Source organism: Delphinapterus leucas, chromosome 2 (genome assembly GCF_059928025.1).
Source record: "Delphinapterus leucas isolate spDelLeu-1000000601 "Yukka" chromosome 2, BTC_Dleu_Yukka2, whole genome shotgun sequence".
Classification (NCBI taxonomy): Eukaryota; Metazoa; Chordata; class Mammalia; order Artiodactyla; family Monodontidae; genus Delphinapterus; species Delphinapterus leucas.
The window spans coordinates 40901251-40912431 of record NC_143130.1 but is presented as its reverse complement, the minus strand read 5'-3'; the positions used below and the strand labels follow the sequence as shown (position 1 = coordinate 40912431).

The 11181-nt window shown below is 51.2% G+C and overlaps 1 pseudogene; it reads left to right on the top strand.

Moving 5' to 3' along the window:
* The first annotated feature begins 7087 nt into the window (after window positions 1-7087).
* Window positions 7088-8061, top strand: LOC115803921 (large ribosomal subunit protein P1 pseudogene; annotated as a pseudogene).
* Window positions 8062-11181: the final 3120 nt, after the last annotated feature.

The window sequence follows — 11181 nt, the reverse complement described above, 5'->3', positions numbered from 1 at the left end:
GTTCAGTGGCTTTTCCAGCCTCTGGTGGCTCCAGGTGGTCCTTGGCTTGTGGCTGCATCACTCCAGTCTCTGCCTGGAGTCACGTGGCCTTCATCTCTGTGTATCTCCTATAAGGACACTTGTCATTGGATTTAGGGCTCACCTGAATAATCCAAGATGTTCTCATCTCCAGATACCTAACTTAATTACATCAAACACCGTTTTTCCAAATAAGGTCACATTCACAGGTTCCAGAGATTAGAACTTGGACATGTCTTTTTAGGGGACACCATTCAACCCACTACACTCAACAGGGCCCTGGGGCCCTCCTCAGCTTCCCCAGTCTCTTCCAGGCCAGCCTTGGTCCACTCCCCATGTGGCTCACCTGAAGCACACCCACCTGTCACCCCCAACCCTGCACTGCAGCCTCCCTCACCTCCAGCATCGGAAAGAAAATCACAGGCATCCTTCCCACCGGCCCTCAGGGCACTGCCTTCATGGCACCTGGGAGACCTGCTCCAACCTTCTGGCCTCCCAGGGCTTCCTCCTCTTGCTCTGGCAGCCTGAGACCTTTTCCAAGACTCTCTTCTCTGAAACTCGACTCTGGACAGTCAGCCCCGTCTCAGTCTCAGGGACATTTGCACTCCCAAGCCTTCACTTTCCTCACATGTGAAGAGGAAGATCTGAGAGGAGGATCTGAGAGGCCCCTCAGGCTGCAGCATTCTGGAATTTCTCCTCTTCAGAGCCCTCAGGAAGCTTCAGGGCTTCCACCAGCCCAGCTTGTCCCCTAGTGCTCCAGGGCCCCTGAGAGGCGCAAACTGTTCTGGAAAGGGGTCAGCCTGCCCTTGGCCTCGGTCGTGGGAAATGGGTCAGTCCTCTCTCTGGTACTCAGTTCTGCACAAAACGTGGCCCCCAAGACAGGCTGCCCACAGGAGAACTGGGGCCATGGGCCCAGTGGTCACTGAAGCCTACTCCAGGCTCCTAGGGACCTGGAGCCTGTGCCTGGCTGGAGGTTTCAGGAAAAGGCGGGACCAGACCCTGAGTCCAACACTGCTACTTTCAGGGGGTGGGGGGGGTGTGGACAGTAGCAGTTAAGGGTCAGGCTTTGTAATCCTGCCTGTGACACTTACTAGCAGAGCAACTCTGGGCAAGTATTATATCTTCTCTGCTTCCTCATTTGCAGGTAGTAATAGCATTTTACCTCTCAGGGTTGTGGTGAGGATTAAGGGAGGGAATTCACAAAAAACTTGTCAGGCAGCTAGGGTCGAATCAGGCTAGCCATTTTATCACCACCACTATAGGCGGCCCCGGGGCCTCCAGCCTGTGTCTGTACTTGCCTCTCCCTTCAGCCCCAGACCTGAGCCTCCTGTCCAAGACCCTAGGGCTCAGTGATGCGATGATTAAATGTTTAACAATCCGCAGGGGGTGGGCTTGAGGGGTTAGCACTGATTTAGCATTTTTCCCATGTCCATGGGGTAAATAATCCCACCAGTCCAAATTCAAGCTACCACAGGAGGCGGAGCTGGGAAGAGACCATCTCCCCCTAATAGACACAATGGTGTGCAGAACCATAAGAGCATAAACACCAGTCAGAGTGGGAACATAATTAGGAGGCCATGAGTTTTGAGTATTATAATCTTTGTTTTTCACATATTTTGTTTAATTGTAAGCATATATGATTTAATTTTTAATAATGGCTATGTTTAACAACTGATTCGTGAAATTCCTGAAATTTTAACAGCCGGCTCTCCCATGTGGGTACCAGCTGGCTCCAGAACCCCACTGCTGCCATGCTGTGCCTACTCTTCCAGGAGACATGGGGCTGCTCTGAAAACCGTGGGGCCTGGCATCTGCCCACCTCCTCTCCCCCCACAAGGTGACTCTTGGGGAACACTGTGTTTAAGCTGGGGCTGTCTCTGGGGTTCCATATGTAGCCCATATTCATGCCTGGGGGCTCTCACCCCTGGACCCTTGGCCTGCCACTCAAACTCCTTTAGGGTTAAAAGGTACAGGTTTTGAATTCAGGCACACCTGGTTCAGATTCTGGATCCAGCCTTTAAGAGCTGAGTGACCCTCAGCAAGTAATTTAATCCCAAAGAGGTTCATTTTCCTCACCTGTAAAATAAGGATAAGAATTTTATTAGAATTCTAGTCCAACAGAGTTGAGTTTTCTATAAAAACAGTTTATTGAGGTATACTTGACATACAATAAACTGTATATATTTAAAGTCTGTAAGATCTGACATGTATATACAGTCATGTAACCATCTCCACACTTAAGATAATGAACATATCTGTCACCTCAAAAGTTTTCTCATGCCCTTTGTAATCCCTCCCTCTTGCCCCCCTCTTTCCCAGCCGGTTCCCAGGCGGTCACTGATCTGTTTTTTGTCACTATAGATAAGTTTATGTTTTCTAGAATTTTATACAAATGGAATCATTTGTGCCTGGTGCAGAGTATACACTCCAAATCCACAAGCTGCTGTAGCAGTCAGCTGAGGCTATGTTATACTGCAGCAACAAACAGCCCCCAGATTTTAGCATCTTACAACAAGGTTTATTTCTGACTCACATTACATGTCCGTCATGGGTTGGTTGCAGCTCTGCACTAAGTCAGCTCCACTCCAAGACCCAGGTTGAAGGAGCAGCCCTTATCTGGGACACTCACTGCAGGTCTCCTGGCAGAGATAAGAATGAACGTGGCAGCACCATGACTCCTGAAGTTTCTTTTTAGAAGTGGCACACCTCACTTATGCTCAGGTTATTGACCAAAGCAAGTCAGGTAGCCAAGCCTGATGTCAAAGGTATGGGAAGTGTCATGTTCCCCCAGGGAGAGGCAATAGATATTTTGAACAGTAATAATGTCTACCAGAGCCACTTTCACTATTATCATTGATATTGTTCTAGCTGGAGATCATGCAGAGGCTCCACACACGCGATCTAGCCTGATGTCCCCTGATGCGCCACCACCCTGGGCTGGGTGCTCTCCTTCTCAAGGGTCAGGGTCCTCCCATTCACCAGTGCCCATCTCATTGATTTGGAAATTTAGAGACTAGCTAAGCCCACCAGGCCCCACATCTCTGTCATCCTTGGCCCCGGCTCACTCTGTGCACCCATCCCATCCCCCTGTCAGCCCTTCCCCCCCTTCTCACTGAGCCCCAGAAACCCTGGTTCCATGGCCCACACTCTCCTAATCTGGGCCTCTCCTCTGAGCTGGCTGCCTAAACTGGGCAGTGTCCCTGTAAGCCAGGGGTGCTCTATGCACACAGCTTCCCTTCCCTCCCACAAGCCCACCCTCCACAGGCATTGCCCACTGCGTCTCAGTCTCTTCTGACTCTGCTCCCCAAATCTAACTTACACTCACCCCAAATCCAGCTCCTCCATGGTGCCAGATAGAGCAAGACCTATCATCTGTGGGGCTACTCAAGCCCCTGGTCATCGCCTGCCTCGCCCATCCCCATGCTTCCCTCTATGCTGGATGACGATCCCCAAGTCCTATCAGTTCTAATCCTAGAATGCCCCATGAATCCTCCAATTCTCTCCACCTCCATGGTCTCACCCTGACCTGGTCACCACCAAAGGCTTCCTAATTGGACTCCTGGAATGTTCTTTGCTCCCTTTTCATCCATTCTCCTCACTAAAGCCACAGCCAAACTGGACACATACACCTCCCCCATGCCCAACACAGGCACACACAGACTACTCCTACCCTGGCTTCCTACTGTCCTCAGGATGGGCTCCAACACATTCCCTGCCTCCGAGGCCCCAGCTCCCCCATCACCTCCCTGATCTGTCTCCACTCCTGTCCTCAGCTACTTGCAGGCCCTTTGTTTGCCCAGTTCTCACTCTCTCTGGCCTCCCAGCCTCTGCAGGAAGTGACTAATTCCTTGAGGAATGAATGGGTTGTGCTGAGCCAGGAGGTCTTCCCCGCCACTCACAAATGAGCTCAGAACCCCTGTGCTTGCAGCACCAGCTCTGCCTACTGAATGCATTTGAGGGTTGAGAACACAGGGGTCTCTTCCAGCCTGGGAGGACAGTGTGTGAGGATGGGGTGTGTGGGGTGGGAGAGAGACCAACCAGTGACAAGGACGATGGTTACAACAATGACCTAACATTTATTCATCTCATACCATAGGCACTATCCCCAGTGCTTCCCAGAGACAAATTCTTTCTTTCTTTTTTTCTTAAACCTGTATTATTATTATTTTTTTTTTTTGCGGTACGCGGGCCTCTCACTGTTGTGGCCTCTCCCGTTGCGGAGCACAGGCTCCGGACGCGCAGGCTCAGCGGCCATGGCTCACGGGCCTAGCCTCTCCGCGGCATGTGGGATCTTCACGGACCAGAGCACGAACCCGTGTCCCCTGCATCGGCAGGCGGACTCTCAACCACTGCACCACCAGGGAAGCCCCGTATGTGATTTTTTAATTGAAGTATATAACAAGCCTAGAGAAAAATACAAAATCATAAATGAAGAGCTCAATGAAGGTTCACAAAGTGAACACACTGTGAAACCAGCACCCAGATCAAGAAAGTGAGCTTTCTCAGCACAAGGAGCCCCACTCCTGCCCCTTCTTCTCTGTCGTTCTAGGACACCCACTATCCCAGCTTCTAAAATCATGCATTCACTTTGCCTGTGTTTGAAATGCAAATAAATGAAACCATACAACCTACATGGTTTTCTGCCTGGCTTCTTATGCCTGGTGTTGTGTTTGTTAGATTTTTCCACGTTGTTACATATAGTTGTAGTTTGCTCTTTCTTGTGGCTGTGTAGTAGTCCAGGGTACTTATTTATTCATGTGTTCCATTCTTGATGGGCATCTGGCTGTTCCCAGTTTTTGGTGATTACACATAGTGCTGTTAACATTTTTGTCCCTGTCTTCCAGACATGCACACTAGTTTGACATCACTGAGTCATAGCATAAGCGTGTTCTAAATCCAGCGGATTCCACCAGGTTTCCCACTAGCTGTGTTCGAGGTTCTGGATTAACTCTAATCCTCAGGACAACCCTCTGCATGTGATGTGCTGGACAGGCATCTCTTCCCTGCTTGGCAAGCTCCTCACTGTGTGATGCTGGGGCCAGCCTCCTCTACTTGCTGCCCTGGCCCCTGGACCTGAGCTTCACAAATCAGAGGCACTGCCTAGGAGTCGGTCTATTCAAGGAAGGCCAGCAGGGTCTGTGGCCCCGGGGTCCAGTGTTGGCAGTGCTGGTGGCATGCTTCAGAGAATATTTTTCCTTGTGTCCTGGACAGCTTTGTTTTGGGCTTTCCACCTTTCCGTTGAGCCTGTGAGAGCTTCCCTATAGCCCTTTAGTAAGCTTCTGGGTTGGTGCTATTGTTTGCAACCAAGAACCTTGACTGATTCAAGGAAGCTGTTTTACTCCCATTTCACAGATGAGGAAACAGAAGCACAGAGAGGTTAGGTATGTTGCCCAAGGCCACACAGCTAGCAGGTCATGGAGCCGGGACTCAAACCAAGTTTATATCCCATTCAGGGCTTTATGTCTCTATGATAAGTGCGTTCTCATACACTATTCCTACAACTGGAAGTAGGCAGCTAAACAACTCACTCAGGCTCACGCAGTGAATTGAGAAGCCAGGCCCCATGACTCCCACCCCACAGAGCTTCCTGCCCTCAAGCCTGGAGTAGGTGTGGAGCTCCATGCATGTTGACAGGGGAACAGCAGAAGTGTTCATTCATTCATTCATGAACAATCACTTATTTAACTGACAGCTAAAGTGGGTCAGGCACCGTGCTAGGCACAGCAAAATAGCAGCAAAAAATAGTGAAAAGAACAGAATTTGACATCACAAACACTATCACGTCAGGTGATAAGTGCCATGAGAAACAGGAAAGGGCAGGGAAGTCCTCTGACAGCGACATTTGTGCAGAGACTCTCCTGAAGTGAGCGAGTGAGAAAGACCTGAAGACAGGCAGAGGGGTTGGCCAGGGCCAGGGCCTGGCACAGCCTGGAGTCTGAGGCCTTTCTGGGGCCTCAGGAGCCAAGAGCAGCTCATCAGGTCTGGGCTGGAGCTGGGAGTGGGTGACCTGATAGGAAAGGGTTGTAACCCTGAGCACTGCGGCTCAGGAAGAGGCCTGAAAGGACGGCCCACTGTGGGCCACCAACCTGTGCCAGGCACAGCACGACGCCAGGTAGCATCACTGTATCACTTGCCTGTTTGGCACAGACCTTGGATCCAGGGATTTCCTTCCAATCTTGTAACATCGTCGTGCACAATAAACAGCTGATGGGTTGGTTGGCACTTCATAGGGCCCAGGTAGGCCCCAGTTGGTGGAGAAGAGGCAGGTAGAGGCTGGGAAACTCAGCAAAAAATGAGAGGGAATATCAGCAGAAAACACCCCAGAGTGCACAGTCCAGCATCTGAATGGGAGCCACCTCCTCATGGACCAGCTGTACCTCCCAGACACACAAAAGAAGTTCCAGAAAAGCTGGCTTAGCAATTAGCAGTTCAAATCCTAGCTTGCCTCAGTTAGATAAGCACTTTCCTAGCGAGAAAGGATTACCTTCCAAGCTGTGCATATTGCCATCTTTGGCAGGCAGCGACCTCAGGCCTGCCAGCCAGAGTAAGATTCGTGTGGCCTGCGGCCAGCTGGGGAGCCACTGGGAGGCTTGGAGAGGGGTCAAGGGAACGGCGCCCAGTGCCAAGGACTCAGAACTGGGAGGCTGGAGGAAAGCTTCAGTGCCAGGCTGCCCAGGGCAAAGACGGTGATCTTCTGCGGTGGGCGTGCCCTTGTGTCTCTTGGCCTCCAGTTTCACTTGCAGCTTGGAAGGGTCTAGGGGTGGGGTACGAGGAGGCTCCTTGCCCCTCCCACCTCAGGGCCCCAGCGGGAAGGGGCACACTGACTCACCAAGCCACAGTTGCCATCAACAGGGCCCCACCCAGGCCAGCAGAGGAGCGAACTGCAGCAGCTGCAGGTGTGGCAACCTCCTGGGTTCTCCTCTCTGTTACCACAGGAGAGGTAGGGCCTGGTGGCAGAAGCATCATGGACCACTAGTAACATCCCCAAGCGCCCATCTGGTACCTCCACTTGTCGGTGCCTGAGACAGGCCTGTTGGTAAATATTTTGAATATCACCTGAGCCTGGGGAGTCAATGGATCCCAGTCTTTGAAAAATTCACCTGGCTCCCTCTCCTCAGCTGTCGCTAAGGTGCTCAGTCCCTCTGAGGAAGCTTGGGTCGCAGTGGGGTGAGGCCCTCACTTCATCCGGCGACTAGCACCACGCCCGCCTCGCATTCGCTTGTACCATGGCCTCCATCTCGGAGCTCACCTGCATCTACTCGGCCCTCATCCTGCACAACTATGAGGTGATGGTCACGGAGGATCAATGCCCTCATTAAACAGCTGCTGTAAACGCTGACCTTTTCTGGCCAGGATTGTTTGCAAAGGCTCTGGCCAATGTCGACATCGGGTGCCTCATCTGCAAGGAAGGGGCTGGTGGGCCTGCCTGTCAGCTGGGGCGGCACCAGCAGGAGGTCCTGCCACCTCCACCACTGCTGCCCCAGCTGAGAAGACAGTGGCAGCGAAGAAAGAAGAGTCTGAGGACTCTGATGATGACATGGGCTTTGGGCTTTTTGACTGAACCTCTTTTGTAACATGTTCAATAGCTGAACTCTTAAAATAATGTTTACCTGTACCTCCTCCTTTCTGTCATTTCAGCTGTGCCTTTATCCCATGGGTTTGTAAAGGGCATTCATCATCACCAATACAGAAAATAACCCCCAACCTGCCCTCTTGAAAGTGTGGTCCAATCCTAGGTGGGAGGGGAGGGCACCCCTATACCCAAGCACTCTCAGGCCAGGCTGATATCAGAGTTGAAAAAAAATGTAAGGTTTGCTCTTGAGAAAGCCTAAAGATCCCATTTCTCACAGGAAGCGTGGAGTCCCTATAGGAACCCAACCCTCGGCCAGGCCTGCTTGGCCAGAGGCCCTCACCCCCATCCTGGCCAAATGCTGACTCCTCCCACTGTGTCTTTGGGACCTCTCCCTTTCCCCCTGACTCTGGGGGAAGGGAATTCCAGGCTCTGTCCCCCACCCTTCCGGTCCCACCAATCCCAAGCTCGCTCTTCTATGTCTTCAACCTCCACTGTAAGGGAAGCTTCACTTTCCAGAGATTCCACCACTTCCCTACAGCTTTATCCACCGATGGCCTATAGATATGGGCCACTGGTGGGGCCAGGCCAGTATCCACTGTCCCCATCATCCCTCTGCAGCCCCACCTTTGAGGTCTTCTGCCAGGACTTGAGCACTGCAGACGTCCATCTCTCCTTCCCAGCACCACCAAACCTCTCCCAGCTAATTACATCTACTTCAGCTCCCATGTCCTCTGCAAAAATCCCAATGATGACAGCAGCCAGTGTTTATGGAGTCCTTTGTGGTCTTCATCAATTCTCAGTTAACCCTCAAACAGCCCCCTAAGGCAGGAGTTATTGGTACCCCTTTATGGATGTGGTCACTGACCTTCCGAAGGCTCTGTACGTCACAGAGCTAGCTTGTGACGCACACTCTTATACAACCACCTTGTGGGTGAGACCCACCCCACCACTAGGCTAGAGCCACCCCTTCCAAGTTCCCTCATTTCGCTGCCTTACTTAGAGGGCTTGGGGTGGAGGGGCAATGGCAAGACCAAGAAAGGTCATCTCTTCTAAGTCCCACCCCTTGGCCTCTCAGCAGGGGCCCTTCCCACTGAAAGTCCTCCATCGACTTAAAGTTGCTCCTCTGTCTAGACTCTCATCTCCCTTTCTCTGCCCACAGGCTGAGTCCTCTTGGCCACATCGCTCGCCCACATGGCTTCAACCACCATCTCTCTGGGCTGGATGTTCATTTCCTCTCTGCCCACTCCCAGGTTCCCAGCTGGCTGGTGGACATCTGCCCCAGATACTCTCAGGCAACTCCAGTGTCACATGTCCACATCCAAACTCTGATCTTTCTCCCTCGCTGGTCCTCTGGTCATGTGGGCTCCACTGTCATCAGCTTTGCCTTTCTCCTCTCCCTCATCCTCCACAGGACATCACCTGGTCCCTCTCTATAGGCTGTTCCCAATGCCATTATCCAGGTTCTTTCCCCAAATGCTGACTGAGCACGGGACCCTGGAGAGCATAAGCTACAAGTTGCTGTTAGAATGAGTTACCATTTGTCTCAAGTATTCACTCATTCAATAGTTATTTATTGAGCAGTACATACCAGGCACTGGTCATAGCAGCTGGGACACAGCACTGAACAGGAGAGACAAATCCCTGCCTTTGAGGGCCGTACGTCCTAGTGGGGGAGATAAAAACTACAACTCAAACACACAGGACATCAGAGTGCCATGGAAAACGGAGAGGCAGAGCAAGGATGGGGTGGTCTGGGAGGCCTCTCCCTCTACAGAGGATGGCAGGATTGTAGTGGGCTGAGGTCAACCAAGGTCAAATGGAACAGAACTCTTTGAGGAAAGTACACTCTCAGTTTCAGTAATAAAAATCCAGGGGCTTTGTTTCTTAATCTTTTAAATTGGAAACACTTGTTGCTTCCAGGGATGGGGGTGGGTGCTCTGTGGTTTGGGGGAACAGGGTGAGAGTCTGGCTGAACAGCCTTTTGTCACCTTAAATTTTGAACCACGTGAATTTCCTTTTCAAAACATTAATTCATTGAAATAGGAAAGAACTTGGACAGTCTTCTGGAAAAGATTAATCATTTCCATGGAGCTACTGCCTTATAGGAGGCCTGTTTGTCTATCTGCCAACTGCTGCCAGACATCGCAGATGTAGCATCCTCCAGTGCTCCCTAGTGGGCAACATCTTAACCATGAGATCAGCCATTTGTCCACCTGCGGGCACTGGCCACGTGTACACACAGGTATGTGGACACCAGGCTCACGATGACCACAAGGAGATGGGTAGGGCAGGAGACTCGGGAAGCTGAAGACCAGGATATTTGCTAGGAGCCGACACTCCCACCCCACCCCAGGTGACTCCCCTAACCTCACTGGCTCTTATCATGGCTATCACACTCTCTCTTGACCTTTATCGTCAGGCACTGATCACAGCTGCATCCTATTTGGAAACTCATGGCCCACACTAAGGATTTAATCCCCTACTAAAGACTGGTCCACGAGACAGGACTTAGCCAGCAGCCTGGTTTCAGCCATACTTCCCTGGTTTCTTTCCTGGTGAAGCTGGGGCCCGAGAGGTCTTCCCTAGGTTGGCTCCATGGAGGTGGAGGTGGTGGGGAGGAAAGGCTGGCTCTGTAAGTGGCAGAGGCCTGAATAACAGGGACTTGAGAACACTCAAGATAGCTGACTTAATCCTTAATGTGACAAGCACAGGGCCATGATCTGTGCAGAAAGGTGGGTACACATGGACTGAATGTTTGTGTCCTCTCCCAAATTCATATGTTGACATCCAATCCCCAATGTGATGGTATTTGGAGATAGGGCCTTTGAGAGGTAATTAGGTTCGGATGAGGTCACAGGGGTGGAGACCCCATGGTGGGATTGGCACCCTTATAAGGGGATGAAGAGCCCAGAGCTTTCTCTTCATTATTTCCGGACAGAGCAAGAATATGGCCCTCTGTGAAACAGGAAGTAGGCCCACACTAGGCACCAAATCTGCTGGCACCTTGATCTTGACCAGCCTGCAGAACTGTGAGAAATGTTTGTTATTTAAGCCACCCAGTCTATGGTATTTTTGTTCTAGCAGCTTGAAGACAGGCTGTTTGGAGCACAGACAGCAGAGCATGATGGGGTCAGCTGGGGTTGGGAAATGGGTTACTGTCCTTTAAATATTCCATAAAACACAAAGTCACTGACTCTAGCCTCCACAAATTCAGGCTGCCAGTCAGATGCAACCTGAGCACTCAGAGATGCACAGCAGAGACAGCTGCAGGAGGCAGGGCCTCACTGCTCGCAACCTTCAGTGCCCAGAACTGAGCCTGGCATCCACCAGGCATTGAGAAATTGCAGAATGGAGGAATATTAGATTTTTGTCAGTGGCAGTGAACACTGAAAACCCAGTATTCTGTACCACTTCAGGAAATCCTCATTGTAAACCATCCAGGACCAAGGGCTCCCAAATTCAAACCTGGTCCCTATTTTCATAACCAACATCTCTCAGCAGCAGTATTTGTATCCCTCTCCAAAAAAAGGCCAATGAGGATTTCCTCTTATTTTTCAAAAACGTTTATGGCTTTGCTGATAACAAGCAAG